General features: G+C 42.5%; 1 long non-coding RNA gene across 1 annotated transcript; it reads right to left on the bottom strand.

Annotated features, from left to right (window-relative positions):
* Positions 1 to 2,604: 2,604 nt before the first annotated feature.
* On the bottom strand, positions 2,605 to 3,228 carry LOC115777903 (uncharacterized). Its single transcript, XR_004019704.1, has 3 exons — positions 3,181 to 3,228; positions 2,987 to 3,094; positions 2,605 to 2,729 (listed from the first exon to the last, which is right to left on the bottom strand). It is a non-coding gene; the product is annotated as an uncharacterized LOC115777903 (long non-coding RNA).
* Between the last annotated feature and the right edge of the window lie 3,605 nt (positions 3,229 to 6,833).

Below are 6,833 nucleotides of genomic sequence, written 5' to 3'. Positions count from 1 at the left end.
AGGTCAAAGATGATATCATTATTGTACTCATTTGGGTGGATGATTTAGTCATAGCAGCCAGCAATAATGAACTACTTGACAGTTTTAAGGGAGCCATGAAGACCAAGTTTAACATGAAAGATATGGGAAAAATATCATGTTTTCTGGGCATACGATTTGAACAAAAAGAAGGAGAAATCAAAATGAGTCAGAAAGAATACATCCTAAAAATGCTTGAAAGATTTAAGATGTCTGAGTGTAAAGCCAGGTCTACACCAAGTGAGCAAAAACAGGATGACCTTAAAAATGAGCAGGAGGATACAGAGGAGGTTGTCAACTCAAAAGAGTACCGTGAGATAATAGGCAGCCTTATCTATGCCATGACCTGCACCAGACCAGATATCAGTTGGATTGTGAGCAGGCTCTCACAGACACTGGCAAAGCCAAAAGCAGAAAACTTGGTGGCTGCAAAACATGCACTGAGATATCTGAAAGGGACAAGTGACTATGAACTGAGTTTCAAGAAAAGTGAGGAGGACTTGAACTTAATCGCATTCAGTGATTCTGATTGGGCATCTTCAATGGAAGACAGACGCAGCACTACAGGGTATTGTTTCAGCCTTACTAAACAAGGTCCAGCCATTTCGTGGAAATCAAAGAAACAACCAACAGTGGCTTTGTCAACTTGTGAAGCTGAATACATTGGTTTAGCAAGCACCACTCAGGAAAGCATGTATCTAACTCAGCTGTTAAATGGTATGGATAAAAGAGGGTACAAATGCACAGTGATTCACGGAGACAATCAGGGAGCCATTGCACTGAGTAAGAACCCAGTGAGCAGACAAAGATCTAAACACATTGATGTAAAGTATCACTTCATTCGTGAAGCATTCAGCCAGGGAAAAATAGATGTCATCTATTGCCCAACAGAAAACATGGCTGCTGACATACTGACAAAACCCGCAACCAAAGCAAAACTTGTTAAATTCAAAATGTGGTTCTTTGGAAATTAAGTATCTGGGTTACAATGATGAGAACAAGGGGGGGTGTTAAGTTCTGTTCTCAAATTCTTCTGTTAGACACTGTTTTATTTTGGTGAGAACTTTTATTTTGATATATCCTGTGTGGCGAATGGAACTTCCTGCAGAAACTATTGTGTTTTTTTTACTTTGTTTTACGACAAGTGTAAACGTTTTACAACCATGGCTACTGAGCACATTTTCCAGAGCTGTGATGAAGTTGAGAATAAAGGAGTCAAGAGACTAAGAAGTGTGTGATCATTTACGACATGGAAGAAGCTGCAGCAAACCCAACAGTCTTAATTTTTAAACTGGTACATGCCCATACTAAAGAACAGTTTGGCCCGTTCCTGCTGTTGGCCATGATGTAAGATTCTTTATTTATTTATTTTTTTTAAGAGGTTGTAGAAGCATAATTGAATAAAAGCTCTACAGTAGGTGACTGCCAGCTCAACGTTTGTGGCTACAAATATGAGATTAATGTCACAAAATGAAAAAGATGGTCTGGGTGCAGAAAAAATGTAATTTTTTTCCCCCATTGCTACATTGTTGCTAGACAACATTATGACATTGTTGTCTCTGGAGCTTGAAAAAGGCGACTGGACTTCTTTTTGTTTCTTGAAGACGTTTCACCTCTCATCCGAAAGGCTTCTTCAGTTCTCAACCAAATGGTGGAGAGACCCAGGTATTTACAATAATGTTACAGGAAGAAGACCCAGGGGTTTAAATACCTGGGTCTCTCCACCATTTGGTTGAGAACTGAAGAAGCCTTTCGGATGAGAGGTGAAACGTCTTCAAGAAACAAAAAGAAGTCCAGTCGCCTTTTTCAAGCTCCAGAGACTACTATGACCTGGATGACTGAGAATCTACACAGACTTATGACATTGTTGTACTGCATATAGATAAGAACCTTCAGGAGCCCAAGATGTACCTGTGTTCCAGATGTGTTTACTCAGCTCCTGGCAAGGAAACAGACACACACACAAGTAGAGCCTCAGCCTTCCACCAGGGGACGCTGCAGCAATCTCAGCACTCCCTCCCTGCCCCTCATTACAGATGTGTTTACTGACTGTTTGATGACCACACAGTTTTTATTCCACTCCCTGCCAGCACAGCGAAACAAGGTCAAAATTTATCGGTTCCTCTTGGTGCCTCCTCTCGTCTCTCCTGCTGAGTTTATTCACTTTTGTTCTTCCTTCATTTCAGCAGCTTTAAGAACAACCAACAAAAGTCAGGGATTGGGTGTGGAAGAGGTCAGTGAGGGACGGTGAAAATCAGAGACTGTTAATGTCACTGTCATTGACTCAATATCAGGAAGAAAGTGGTCCAAGGAAGCTAATCTGTGTGTGTGTGTGTGTGTGTGTGTGTGTGTGTGTGTGTGTGTGTGTGTGCTATGTCCGTGTTTACGATGAACTGATGATTCAAAACATTTTAGAAATTGAAATATGTTTAAGTCAGCCGCTCTGCCGTAATACCCCAGGGTGACCAGCAGATGGGAGCAGACTCAACATGTGTATCAAAGTTACTGACCGTTTTCAGATTCAGCATTTAATTTTTTAATTTTGGTTTTGCACTTCTTTTATTAAAATTTCTTTATTTATTCATTTTATATAGTATTGTTTTATGAATATAACCTTGTGAAAAGAACAGAGAGAAAAATTAAGTGTTGAATGTCCTGAGGTCTGATTGGTGGAGCTTCAGTGAGGAGCAGACGAGCTGGGGCTCTAGAAACTGTCAACACACACACACAGTTCAGCAGGAGGAAAACAAGCAGCTGTGCACAAACCAAACCTATCTCTGACAAATTACAACAAAAATACTTACACTTATTGCAACAAATAAAAATCAATAAAACTAGCAGTTTACTGACTGTTTTTTTTTTTTTTTTTTTTTTTTTTTAGTACAGGTTTATATTAAACAAATGTTTTTATTTCTAAACTTGCTTCACTGAACAATGTCAAAGGTTATTGGATGGCAAGAAGCTGTACCTCCGGGCCCGTTATGATCTCACTGCAACTGGATCGAGGTAGATGCAGGATTAGAAGTGGATGTAGGTGGAGGTGTGGATGTAGGTGGAGGTGTGGTGGTGTGTCTCTCTAAAATAAAGCAAACACAGTCATTAAGTTCTGGTCACATTGTGAATGTTGAAACCTGCAGAAACACAGACAGGTGAGTGTGTCACCTGTGACAGTGATCCAGCTGGATGGAGACTCTCCATGACCGATGATGTCACACTTGTAGAGGCCTTCATCAGACCTGGAAACATGCTGGATGGTCATGTGACCTGTAGGCTGCTTCCTGATGAGGGAGCCATCTTTATAGAAAGCAGCTGGGAGGTTGGAGGGAGTGGTCTTTGTTTGACAGAGCAGAGTGACGTCATCTCCCTCCATCACAGGGAGGACAGGACTCTGCAGGATCACTGATCCACCTCAACACAGAGACAAACTACAGCATTTCATCCATTTACACACAGCTTCATCAACACTAACTCCACACACTCAGCTTACCAGAGACTGTGAGCTTAACCATGTTACTGATGGCACCCTCTCTGGACTCACACCAGTAAACTCCACTGTCCAACGGGAATACAATAATGTTACAGGAAGAACCAAATGGTTTCCCAAATCCATCTGTTCCACACTGAGTCCTCTGTTGTTTGCTTGTGTTCCTCCTCAGAGTCCATCCAGCAGAGCTGTCGTCCTCCTCACAGCTCAGAGACACAAAGTCTCCTTTAAAGAACTGAGAGCTGCTGGGACTCACAGTCAGACGAGCTGTGAGGGTTACAATGAAAAACTGATGAGTGAAAACAGCTAAAATCTGACCTTTTCTGTCACATATGCTAAAACCACCTTGTAAAGTTGAAGTCAGAGAGCAGATGAGGAAGCAGCAGAAGAGCCACATTTCTGGAAGAGAAGGAATCTGTCTGCACAATGAAGGAGGAAGACGAGCTTCAGTCAGAGTCAGCTGCTGGCGCTCTGCACCCATTATAGACAGCAGCTGTGTGGGAGGCGCCACCTTAATAGGAACACCTCTTTTACCCAGTCAAACACAGGCCTGAGGTCAGCTGGCGTCTCAGGTCTGTGGTTAGGATGTGATGTAACGTGAGCGGTGGTGATGTCAGGAACAGTGAGGTTTTTGTAAATGTATGAATAAACAACCAGAGTACAGCAACCCTGACCTCTCAGTGCTCCACACAACACAAACACCAAAAAAATCCTCAGCAGTCTGAACAAACAGTGTGACAGCACCATCAGGTGCAGCAGCAGCACCATCAGGTGCAGCAGCGGCATCTTCATCCTCCAGGTTCCTGCTGTGAGGACGAAGACGCTCAGACCTGAAACCACTCAGCTGAATATTTTCTCCTTTCTGAGCTTTGCTGACTCATCATTATTCTGTGGTTATGTGTGCAGATTCTAAAATGAACAGAGCAGTCAGTACACACCTCTCTGCCTGAGCTGCACACACAGCAAGGATTTAAACTGCTGATCCTGGTGCATTTTAAGATTCATTCACGTTTCCTGACACTATATTACAAACATGCTTTTCTGCACACACGCTGCCCTCGTGGTCTGAGGTCTGATCATGTGGTGTCAGTGTGCACTTTGAAAGGTCGTCTGAGCACAAAGCCCTGCTGGTCAGCGCTCCTGGATTGTTTGTCTCGGTGGGAGTCTGAACTGCGTCTGTGGAGAAGAGTCTCCGCCCACTTTAAAAAACAGAAATCAGTCACTGAGAGCATCAGTCAGATTCAGAGTAAAGGTGTAGATTCACCTTTTGTGTTTGTGTTTGCTTGTTTGTGTCTCGCTCTCTGTCTTTGCTACAGCTCAGTGACTTTGTCTTTCTTACATCCACTTCCTGTTTTAGTTTGGTAATTGTACGCCTGTTCTACCTCACCTTTCTCTTCCTTCTGATCCCACCTGTGTCATCTTTCCCTCTGTTGGGATTCTTTGGTCGTGTCCTCTTTGCTTTCACACATCTGATTTTATTCCCCTTAGACAGTTTAAACAGTTTATTAGACACAGTAAAAGAATAGAATAGAATGCCTTTATTGTCATTATACAGGATGCACAATGAGACTGGACAACGAGAGGAACAACAGTTTCTAATAACAAAAAACAGCTTCCTGGGGGTTCTCAGCAGACACTCCAAATCCTCATCGACATAGAAAGAGGTGCGGATCGTGGATGGAGGGGCAGGTCTAGGCAGAGGGAAAAGAGGGGTAAGTAGTTTGTTGGAGAGAGTTAGCATTCGTACACAACCGGGGGAGTGGGGAGGGTGTGGAAGGAGCAGCTTACGTGATGAGGATGGTGGGGAAAATCCAGAGGGGGAGGTTGGTTGCTGTGATGGCTCCGAGGCTTTTCCAGGAGGGCGGGTAGACTGAAGCTGAGGTGAATTTCAATAGTGAGCGAGGGGATAACCAGACCGAGAGGCCGGGATGCAGATCACCAGATTCCTTTGAACAACAACTTCTCAGCATCTAGTGGCAGTTTGATGATGATGTCATCATCAAGAGGGGCGAAGTGTTAAAGTATTGCAGCACATGAAGAAAATGTGTTTTACTCATAACTGTGCACGTTACATATGCTGAGTGTACTCTGGAATAACTACATTCTTCTTCAGCAAAATCATCTTTATCACAGTCAGTCAGCTGTTTCATTAAGAACAGCACAAACTCAACATTTCAGCATCAAACTATATGGGCCTCACTGATGAGCTGCTTGTACCTACAGAGGATTTACAGTCCAACAGCTCCTTCTAGTGGTCATATATATATATAAAGCATGGAGGATGATGTCAATCTAAAATGTGAGTCAATCAGATTAGTTCAAAACACTCCATCAGAAAGAAATATTTTAAGGAAAAAAAAGACATGCAGTGTTTTATGGTTATTGTATTAAGCAGGTTTTTCACTTGTGTTTTTAAGCAAAAAGAAAAAGCGAGCACCCCCCCGCGCACACACACACACACACACACACACACACACACACACACACACACACGCACAGACCACTGCCTCTGCACCAATAGTAAAGCTGGTGCTCAGAGGAAGAGGGCGGGGCTTTACTTGGTGTCAGTGAGAGAAATGAAAAAAAGCTCAAATGAGTGAGAAGGACGATGAAGGAAACATCTGTGCTGTGTCTGCTCTGTAAGTAGAATCTCTGTGTTTGTTTGAATTATTGACCTTTGACTGTCTGCTCTCCTGATAACTGATGATGGAGGAGAAGACATGAAAAACTAATCAGGCTGAATTCAAGTTCAAACACCATGAGGACCAACTGCAGGTCTGAACTGACTCTTTATCTTTGCTCAGGAGTCCAGGAAACACAGCAGGCAGTGAATCATGTATGGGCATCAGAGGAACTGCCCTTAAGTGGTTTCAATCATATTTATCTAACAGGAGTTTCTCTGTTCAGTCAGGCCAGTATTCATCTGCTGTATCTGCATTTAAACGTGGTGTTCCCCAGGGCTCTTTACTAGGCCCTATTCTTTTTTCCTTATTTATGTTCCCTTTAGGTTCTAGTATTGAAAAAAAAAATTTTTCATTGCTTTGCAAATGATTTACAGATTTATTTCCCCTTTCATCCTAACAATCATTCATCTTTGAATACCTTAGTGGATTGTTTAAGGGATCTTCATTTATGGCTGCAGTCTAACTTTCTTAAATTAAACAAAAATAAAACAGAGATTCTCCTATTTGGTCACCCTCACTTATTGGATGGTTATGACAGTGCCTTAGGCCTCTTATCCTCCTTTGTGCGCCCATCTTCTAGAAACCTTGGTGTAATTTTTGATACTGCTCTGAAATTTGATAAACAGATCAGCTCGGTAGTCAAGACA

This window comes from Archocentrus centrarchus, unplaced genomic scaffold, assembly GCF_007364275.1.
Source record: "Archocentrus centrarchus isolate MPI-CPG fArcCen1 unplaced genomic scaffold, fArcCen1 scaffold_84_ctg1, whole genome shotgun sequence".
NCBI classification, from domain to species: Eukaryota; Metazoa; Chordata; class Actinopteri; order Cichliformes; family Cichlidae; genus Archocentrus; species Archocentrus centrarchus.
The sequence above is the reverse complement of the archived record's forward strand: the minus strand, read 5'-3'. Positions and strand labels throughout refer to the sequence as shown.